This window comes from Elephantulus edwardii, unplaced genomic scaffold (genome assembly GCF_000299155.1).
Source record: "Elephantulus edwardii isolate Elephantulus edwardi_28Jun2011 unplaced genomic scaffold, EleEdw1.0 scaffold00188, whole genome shotgun sequence".
NCBI lineage: Eukaryota > Metazoa > Chordata > Mammalia > Macroscelidea > Macroscelididae > Elephantulus > Elephantulus edwardii.
In genome coordinates, this window is record NW_006399938.1 from 6,101,092 (window position 1) to 6,110,581 (window position 9,490).

The 9,490-nt window shown below is 38.7% G+C and overlaps 1 protein-coding gene across 1 annotated transcript in view; it reads left to right on the forward strand.

The window, feature by feature from the left end:
• The window catches only part of PALLD (palladin, cytoskeletal associated protein), a 672,347-nt gene that overhangs the window by 266,993 nt on the left and 395,864 nt on the right, over window positions 1–9,490 (forward strand). The gene's annotated exons all lie outside the window — the stretch shown is intronic.

A 9,490-nucleotide genomic window follows, 5' to 3' on the forward strand; every position in this document is an offset into this window, starting at 1 on the left:
ATTGTATTCATCCTCTTAATTTATGTAAGGTTTTCGTACACAATTCTCAACTCTAGAGATGACAAATTTTGGTTTTTCTACTGTCATGTGAGAGCATTAGGCCCCAGCAACACCACCTCATGTAAGAATAAAGTGCTGCAGTGAACGGGGAAAAAAAAAAGATGGAAAGAATATACTGAGTCATTGTATCAAAAGCAATTGGCAGACACAGAAGAATTTAACAAAACATATAAGCAAGAGCCTATGGTGATGAAGGAAGAAGTTCAAGCTGTATTGAAAGAAAGAGCAAAAAATAAGGCCCCAGGAATAGATGATATACCAATTGACATATTTCAACTAACAGATGCTGCCCTGGACGTGCTCACCAAGTTGTGTCAAGAAATCTGGAGAACAACCACTTAGCCGACTGACTGGAAGAGACCTATATTTGTTCCCATTCCAAAGAAAGGTGACCCAACAGAGTGTGGAAACTACAGAACAATATCATTGATTTCACATGCAAGTAAGATCCTGCTGAAGATTATCCAAAAATGACTGGAACAGCACATCAGCAGAGAACTGCCAGAAGTCCAGGCTGGGTTTAGAAGGGGTCATCGTACTAGGGATATCATAGCCAATGTTAGATGGATCTTGGCAGAAAGCAGGGAGTACCAGAGGAATGTCTATCTGTGCTTCAATGATTATGCAAAGGCATTTGACTGAGTGGATCATAACAAACTATGGCTGACTCTGAGAAGAATGGGAATCCCAGAACACTTGATTGAGAAACCTATACTTGGACCAGGAGGCAGTCATCAGAACAGAGCAAGGGAACACTGCATGGTTCAAAATTGGGAAGGGAGTACTCCAGGGATGTCTCCATACCTTTTCAACCTGTATGCAGAACAGATTATCTGGGAGGCTGGGCTCTATGAGGAGAAATGTGGGGTCCAGATTGGTGGAAGATCTACCAATAATCTGCATTATGCAGATGACACAACCCTGCTTGCTGCAACTGAGGAGGACCTGAAGCACTTGCTGCTGAGGGTCAGGGACTGCAGCCTTCAATATGGATTGAAGCTCAATGTCAAGAAGACAAAGAGTCGCAACACTGGACCAATTGGCAGCATCAGGATGGATGGTGAAGAGATTGAGATTGTTCACAGCTTTAGTCTGCTTGGTTCCACAATCAACACTCTTGGCATCAGCAGCCAGGAAATTAAAAGACATATTACCATGGGAAAGTCTGCTGTTAGGGACCTCTCTAAAGTACTCAAGAGCAATGGTGTATCTCTGGAGACAAAGGTGTGTCTGGTACCTGCCATGGTCTTTGCAATCACTTGTTATGCATTGGAGAGCTGGACAATGACCAAGGAGGATAGAAGGAGAATTGATGCTTTTGAGCTTTGGTGTTGGAGAAGAGTGCTGAAGGTGCCATGGACTGCTAAGAGAACAAACAGATTTGTCCTGGAGAGGGTTAAACCGGGCTGCTCCTTGGAGGCAAGGATTCTGAGGCTTCAACTAACATACTTTAGACATGTTGTGAGGAGAGACCGGTCCTTGGAGAAGGACATCATGCTTGGGAGGATGGAGGGACAGCGCAGGAGGGGAAGGCCCTCTGGGAGATGGATTGATTCAGTGACTGGGGCAATCGGGATGAGTGTGTCAGAGGCAATGAGATTGGCACAGGACAGACAGATTTTAGAGCTGTTATACATAGGGTCGCTATGAGTCACAAGCAACTCAATGGCACATAACAACGACAACAATATTGAAATGCAATCCATGTTGAAGGCTATAGTCCTTGGCCTTCTACAGCAAGCACTTTAAGTCTTCCTTACTTTCCATAAGGAAGTTTGTGTCATCTCCATAATGCAGGTTGTTGATGAATCTTCCTCTGACCCTTCCTATAGCCACATTTCTCTTCATAAAGTCCAGCTTCCCAAATGATCTGTTTGGCATATAAATTGAAAAGGTAGGGAGAAAAGATACATCCCTGACACCTTCCTTTCTTGTTTTTGAGCCATGCTGTCTTCCCTTTCTCTATTCAGACAATAGCTTTTCGGTCTAGGTCTATGTTTTGCACAACAGTGTTGTGCTCCCATTCTTCTCAATGCTAGTCACAATTTGTTGTGATCTACATGTCCTTCACATAGTCAATAAAACACAAATATACATTCTTCTGGTACTCTCTGATTTTAGCCAAGATGCATCTGACATCAACAATGATAACCTTAGTGCCGCTGCCTCAGAAATACAGGCTTGTATACCCAGTGTTTGGTCTATATACTATGGTAGCCATTTTTTAATAATCTCCAGTAAAATTTTGCCTGCAGGTCATATTAATTATATTGTTCAATAATTTTCACATTCTGTTGGATCATTTTTTTGAGAATGGGAATAAATACGGAAGTTTTCCTGTCAATTGGCCAAGTAGTTGTCCTTCAAATTTCTTGGCAAAGTTTGGTGAGTACATCTAGAGCTACATCTGTTTGTTGAAATATGTCAATTGATATTCCATCAATTCCAGTTCCTGAGGCTTTAATTTTTCTCAATGCCTTCAGTGCAGTTTTTACTTCTTTATAATTGCTGTTTCTTGATCATATGCAGCTCGTGAAATGGTTCTCTTAGCTAACTTTTTTTTTTTACAATGATTTCATAGATTTCGTCCATCTTCTCTTGACGATTTCTGGATCATTTAAGATTTCTGTCACAGTATCTTTAATATTGCAGCTCAAGGCTTGAACTTGCTTATTAGTTGCCTCAGCTTGAGAAATTCTGAGTGAGTGTTCTTTGGATTTTTCTCTCTCCAGCTCTTTGCATATTTTGTTATAATACTTTGTCTTCATGAGTTCTCTTTGAAATCTTCTTTTAAACTCTTTTGTCATTTTTTACCTTTGCTTTAGTTTCTTAGGGCTCTAGTGCAATATTCAGAGTCTCTTGACATTAATTCTGGTCTTTTTTTCCTCTTCTATCCTAATAATGACCTATTGCTTTCTGCAAGAATGATATTCTTGATGTCATCCCACAGCTGCTATGGTCTGCATATCCAATGCCTCAAACTTTTTCATGAGATGTTTTTTAAATTCAGATAGCATAGATTCAAGGTTGTATTTTGGTTCTTGTAGATTTGTTCTCATTTTGTTAGCTTTGGTTTGAACTTACCCATGAGTATTGATGGTCTGTTCTACAGTCAGCCCCTGGTTTGGTTTTCACAGCTGATATTGAACTTCAATAATTCTTTCCACAGATGTAATTAGTCTAGTCTTGTGTAGTCCATTAAGAGAGGTCCATGTATATAGTCACCATTTGTGTTTGTTTGTGGGTGGGTTTTTTTTGTTAGCTAGTTAAATTTTATTGTCATTTATGTTTTTTATAAAAGGTATTTTCAATGACTAAATCATTGATTTGTTATTCTATCTCCAATTTCATTTCTCTGCCAAGTCTATGCTTTTCGATTATTGGTCCTTCTTCCTTACTTCAAATTTTTGCATTCCAGTAAAAGAATGAATTATTAATGAATCTTGGCTGCATATTCAATCCATTTCAGACTGTACTAGTTGGTAGATATTTTTAATTTCCTCCTCGTTTGCTTTAGTCATCAATTTGTATGTTTAAATGATAGTTGTATTAATATGTCTTCCTTATATGAATATGGATAACTTAATCTTCACTAAAAACCTGTGCCAGAATCAACTTTAGTGATAAAGTTTGTTGTTATTTTGAGGCAAGCCTCTTATATGTTACTAATACTTCTATTCTACAAATAGGTAAAACAACTCCAGAGAGGTTAAAGAGGCTCATCCAAAATTTCACAAAGATTTGAACCAGGATAATTCATAGGAAGTTTCACTGCTAATCCAAAGGCCTCTTTAGAACCTCTCTGGTTCTTTAAATAAACCAGGATGGCTTAAGGAGAAAGATGGGCAATCTCCTCTCATGCCATTTATTACTTTAGTAAAACAATGGACAATCAACTATGAGTCAGTTCTGACTTAATGGCTGTGAAGAGGAAGAATTGTTCTTGAACATCTATATTCATAATTAATATGTCAAACTGATATTTTAAATGGGTCTAAATGAATAAATAACAAACTCTCATAGGTGGGACATAATGGGTGGGTGGAGCTGTTATTCAAAAAGTTGGTAGTTGGAATTCAACAGTTGCTCTGTGGGAGATAGATGTCTTCTCCTCTAAAGACATGCACTCTTGGAAACTTGTTGGAAGATTTGACTTAGTGGCAATGGATTTCCTGGTTTAAGTAAATAAAAGAGTGATGTTGTTGTGTACCACCATAGAGTCAGAACCAACCAATAGCTGACCTTCCAGAAGTGGGTTTTCAGAGTCAGTTAATCACATGGGAGGAGATTGCCCATCCTTCTCCCGTAGTAAAAGAATAAATGACAAAAATAGCTTTAATGTTTGACCATTAAGTTATAAACAAGTAGTCAACATGGGTGGGCTGTGTATAAAATAAACTTCTTGAAGCATTTTAGAATACAATAAAAGAAAATCAAATTTCTGTTAAAGCAGCAAAATCTGTTTATTATGATTACTCTTATCTCTCATATGCACTTTCAGTTAAAGATCTTAAAACAAAATGTTATTGGACTACTTCAAGGGATAAATATAGGCAGTCTTTTCCTACAAACATTTACAGCTTCCAGAACCCAACCGAGAGTAACCATGAGTCAGAATTGACTCAAGGGCAATGGGTTCAGTAACTGGTTTGTGTTATGAGCTGAACAGAGAAAGTAAGCAAATAGAGTTAAGACAAACTCTCTGATATCAATGAGTTCCTAGGCTAACAGTAGGAGCGGGCACATTAAATAAGAAATTAATGAGCAGAATACAAAAGGATAAGTGAAATAATAAGTGAGTTACTGTTGTTATTGTTATTGTTGTTGCGTACTGTCAAGTCAGAACTGACCCATAGCTGACCTTCCAGTGGGTTTTCACAGTTAATCACATGGAGGAGATTGTCCATCCTTCTCTTGCAGAGCGGCTCTTGGGCTCAAACCATGTGCAGCTTCTTGCCACTAGAAATAAATAATACTATACGGATAAGTTAAAACCTGCTCAGGGCAGTAAGTATAAGATCTATAAGATAAAATTATCATCATTCATTCATGCTATAGAGTTGGATCTGACTAATAATGATCCTGTGGGTTTCCAAGACTCTATATCACTATAGGAAGTGATTGCCCATCTTTCTCCCAAGCAGCCACTGGTGGATTTGAACTGCTAAAGACATGCAGCAGTTGGATTAGGACCATTAACTTACTACAGAGTAAGCCACCAAAGCATATTTATCTCTCAAACCAGTTTTAGCAACTAATTCTTGTACCGTCAACTTGCTTGTGACTCCTAGAGACCCTATGTACCACAGCCCTATACCCTGCCTTATCCTGGGTCAGACTTATTGTCCCTGACACACCTATCCCCATTACTCTAGTACTGAATCAATCCATCTCATCAAGGATCTTCCTCTCCTGCACTGTCCCTCCACCCTCCCAAGCATGACGTCCCTCTCCAAGGACTGGTCCTGTCTTGCAACATGTCCAAAGAATGTCAGATGAAGTTCCAGAATCCTTGTCTCCAAGGAGCAGCCTGGGTTCACCCTCTCCAAGAGGAACCTGTTTGTTCTGCTAGCAGTCCATGGTATATTCAATATTCTTCTCCACCACCACAGCTCAAAGACATCAATTCTCCTTCTATCTAATCTCTAGTCATTGTCCAGCTTTCTGATGCATAGCATGTAGTTGCAAAGACCATCACCTGAATCAGGAGCACCTTAGTCTCTGGACTGACACCATTGCTCTTCAGTACTTTGGAGAGATCTCTGACCACAAACTTTCCCAATGTAATTCTTTTCATTTTCTGGCTACTGGTACCAAGAATGTTGTTCATGGAACCAAGCAAACTGATGCTGTTAACAATCTCTATCTCTTCATTGTCTATTACAATACTGCCAATGGGCCCAGAGGTGATAGTCTTTGTTTTCTTGATGTTGAGCTTCAATTAATTCTAATTCTAGTTCTAAATTAGAATTAATTCTAATCTTGTTGTCAATGTTCTTTACTGCCTTTGAGTTGAACATGACTCATAGCAACCCTATGAACAAAAGGCCTGAAGCCCCTCTACAACTATTGACATTTATCAAAGTTCATAGAGTTTCTGGAGGCATAATACTGACAACATTGATCTTAAATTTAATTTATTTTGGCTCCACTTATTTATTGAAATTACTTGAACGAAGAGCTCAACCTGAAGAAAAAAACATTATTTAGCTCTAGTCTAATACCCTTGGTAAAGAGTTGTGCTGCCAATCCAAAGGCACATAGTTCAAATCCACCAGTTCCTCCAGGATAGCACAATGAGCATTCTCCGCATGTACAATTTTCTGCATCAGAAAGCCTGCTCAAGCAAACATCAGCCAGGATTATCTTTTCTAGTGAACAATATTTCCTATGATAATGATTATAAGATTGTTTGCACAATCAAGCCAATAATCATGAATTTAAATAAGTTACATGTGAAAAAAAGACAAAGGAGGTGGCAACCCTCAAAGAGCCACTGAAAATTCAGCATATTTAGCCTTGTGAAATATAAAGTGTTTTTAAAATACTGAGAGATTCTAGGGTGTTTTTATCCTTAAGAAGAACTACATGACATAGGAAAGGACTTAGAGATAAATCTCTAGGTTCATGATATTATCCAAAGTCAGATGTTATTATATTTTACTATTTCCTGTACTAAACTAGATTTAAGAATATCTCTATTAATATCCTTGTAAAGTACACTGCTGTTATAATGTCAGCATGCAGAAGAGGAAGACCGGATGAAATGGATTGATACAGTTACTGGACAAATGGGGGTTGGTGTGTCAGAATCAGTGAGACTGACATAGGACAGGGCAGGGTTCAGAGCTGCTGTACATAAAGTCACTATGAGATGCAGGTGACTCAATGGCACATAACAACAAGTCATTTCAAAAGATGAATTGCATTGGGAAAATCTGTTGTCAGGGACCTCTCCAGAGTATTGAAGAGCAATGATGTCAATCTGGAGACTAAGGTGCACCTGATACAGGTCATGGTCACAATTACTTGCGATGCATCAGAAAGCTGGACAGTGACTAAGGATGATAGGAGAATTTATGCCTTTGAGCTGTAGTCAGGAGAAGAATATACCAAGAACTGCTAGGAGAACAAACAGGTTCCTCCTGGAGAGGGTGAAACCAGACTGCTCCATGGAGGCAAGGATTCTGAAGCTCTGTAAGACATACTTTGGGCATGTTGCAAGAGGGACCAGTCCTTAGAGAGGGACATTATGCTTGGAAGGGTGGAGGGACAGCGCATGGGAGGAAGAGCCTGGATGAGATGGTTTGACTCAGTGACTAGGGTAATGAGGTAGGTGTGTCAGAGACAATGAGATTGGCTTAAAATAGAGCAATGTTCAGAGCTGATGTACATAGGGTTGCTATGAGTCACAAGCGAATCGATGGTACATAACAACAACAACAACAGAGGTAAGAGGTTTTCTATAGAATTTAAATTCTCAACAAATATTTCTCACAGTATAACCATCTACTAACTAGAAACTATTTAAACTGTATTAACTTGTACATTACAAAGCTTTAGAATGAGAAAAAAGAAATTATATACATATACGTATATGCAAAACCAAATCCAAGTATTCAAACTTATGTGTTCTTACTCATAAGCTTCTCTTCTTAACAATGGCAGAATAAAGTGCAAAAGAGCTTCATATCTTTGAGGCATCTGTGATCTTCATCTTACTCTAGTAACCAGATTTGGGATCTGAACACAGCATTTGTCAGAACACATAATTGAAGGCTCTGTAGTCATCTGTGAAATATTTATTGAGTGACTTCTGTAAGGCAGGCAGTGGTCCAGACACTGCAGATGCATCTGTGAGCAAGACAGATCTCCGACCTCAGGGAAGTGACACTCCAGAAGAGGAGAGTGAACCAGCACACTCGTAAATAATTCCAGATATCAGCAAGTGCTGTGAAGAAAATAAAGGTAACTGATGCAATAGGGTGGTCAGGAAGCATCTCTGTAGAGATGGCATTCAATCTAAAACCATGAGATGTCAACTGTGGAAATCTGGGCAAAAAGTAAATGAACTCCAAAGCCAGATGTGTTCCAGGAGCAGGAGGAGGCCAGGCTTCGAGTGCTGGGTGTGTCATGATGGACATAGGTCATGTGGACCGCAGTTAGCAATTTGGCCTTTGTTCTAAATAAATGGAGAAGCCTGGAAGCTTTAAACAAAAAATCCGTGGCTTTGGCTTGTAATCAATGAGATTATTAGAAGCCTGTAGAGTAGCACAAAAAAGAAAAGATGCTGGTTTCAACAGGTTAGTTTAAGTGGATAAGGAAAGTAAAATTCAAGCTAGAGTTCAGAGGTAGACATCAAAAGGCCTGAAGATGTAAGAGTGAGTGGAAAGAATCTAAGTTTGTTTTTATAGACTTCAGCTTTACCATTCATGTGGTCAATTTTGTTGCTGTTGTTGTTGTATATATGCTGTCAATTTGGAATAAACCCTCGAGCAAGTTTGCATAGGTAGTAAATCACGTGGGAGAAGGTTGCTTCTATCTTCTCCTTCATAGCAGCTAGTGGTTTTGGACAATGTGCCAAAGTTGCAGTGCAGCTTCTTACCACTTGGCTAGCAGAGCTCCCTATATTCTCAATATTGCCTACATGGTCAATATTACCATATTCGTGAAAATCGAAATGGAACTCATGAACATCAATATAGTTACTAGGCATTAGTGAAATGTGCTAGACTAGCTCTGACCACTTTGAATCAGAAAAGCACATGGTATACTATTCTGGGAATGAAAAACAGAAGAAGAATGGTTTAAAAATCATGGTCAAAAAGACAATTTCAAGTTGTATTATGGAATACAGTGTTGTGAGTGATAGGATATTATTAATATGTATACAAGGAAGACCTATTAATAGAACTATTATTCATATATACGCTCCTACATCTAGAGTCAAAGAGGAAGAAATTGAGAATTTTTACCAAATCTTGACTAGACATACAATCAAGAGGAGATAATTGTAACTGGTGACTGGAATGCAAGAGTTGGAAACAGTGAAGAAAGAATAGTAGTTGAAAAGAATGGGCTGGAAATAGAATGATTCCATTTTATATTTTCAATGATTTATTAATTGCAAATCCTTTTTTTTAAAGACACAAATAAATGGCAGCTTCTAAATGGACCTCACCTGATGGGTTGCATAAGAATCAGATTGACTTCATTTGTGGAAGAAATCTTTGGAGAAGTTCAATATCAGCAGTCAAAACTAGGCCAGGTAACAACTATGAGATATCATCTCACTCCAGTCAGAATAGCAAAATTTAACAGAACAGCAAGCGACAAATGCTGGCGAGGTTGTGGAGAAACTGGAACCCTTATTCACTGTTGGTAGAAGTGTAAAATAGTGCAACCACTGTGGAAGGCAATATGGCACTTC